The sequence below is a fragment of the Camellia sinensis genome, chromosome 3, assembly GCF_055761805.1.
Source record: "Camellia sinensis isolate YWXY chromosome 3, ASM5576180v1, whole genome shotgun sequence".
In the NCBI taxonomy this organism is placed as follows: domain Eukaryota; kingdom Viridiplantae; phylum Streptophyta; class Magnoliopsida; order Ericales; family Theaceae; genus Camellia; species Camellia sinensis.
Window position 1 is genome coordinate 133,859,824 of NC_138963.1, and position 1,154 is coordinate 133,860,977.

Below are 1,154 nucleotides of genomic sequence, written 5' to 3' on the forward strand. Positions count from 1 at the left end.
TTCCCGAGCCGAGGCAACTTTGGTGATGACGGACACGTGGCCTTTTGGCACCGAGTCAGGGTTTCCTAAATTTCCCAAAATAAAATATTTAGGTGGCGACTCTGTATCTGGCAAAGCAGTCCATGTTTGGCACTACTTTTTCAAAATCTGTTTTCCTAAAACGATTTGCCGGATTTAGACTCTTTGGTTCAGATTAAGAACCGTGACTGCGAAAGTCGAGTCCGAGCTGTAGCGAGGTCCCCCCGCGGGCTTGTTACACACGCATGCAAGGATGCTAAAGCATAAAACTTACCGGGTACTCCAAGCCAAAATAGAAACTTCATTAGAAATCATGCATGATCCTAATTATACAGAAATGCCTAATGCAACACATGCAAAGATGCAACTATAGCAGGCTCGGCTATTCTATGATGGCATATGAAATGTTACAACTATCATATATTCAACTTTGAAATTGAAAGTACGATGCAGTTAGTATGATCCGCCGAGCCCGGTGCATGCAATACAGATGAATGAATGCAAACATGCTGTCATACTGTATGCTAATTTGAATATGCCCTAATCTAACCATCATAAGCGGATAAATAAAAGGGAGAAAGACGTGGGGTTGGAAGACATACATCACACTCACGCACGCTTATTACAGTTATGCCCTCGCGCAGAGGGTCCGAATAAATAATACAGTCCAAATATTACAGTCCCGAATGAAAGAATATTACAGTCCAAATAATATAAAAATTCCTAATTAATTAATGAATTAACTAAGAAAGCAAATAAAACTGGCGTGCAAGCCAGGGACTGCCTTGCTTCTGATGGATGATACATGTCCGGGTTGTCTTGCGCGGAAATCCACCGGAATGCCCCAATTAGCCTCTGTTTACACCTGTTCTTGAAATGCGTGCCAAGCCCCAAAAAAGTTGTTGATTCTTCATTTTGCTGCAACAGAGAGCAGGAAAGGGGCATAGCAATGTATTTGCACAGATATATGCATGTCTCGATCCTCGTGCCACCAATCACGCATACCGAGGCATGATGGCCGAGGAGTCGAAATGCACAACTCAATATAGAATGAATGCACATGAAACTACAGCTAAAACCTAACTCCATCATGGATAATCCGGAGTGTCGGTGACTGGGGAATTGAGACACATTCC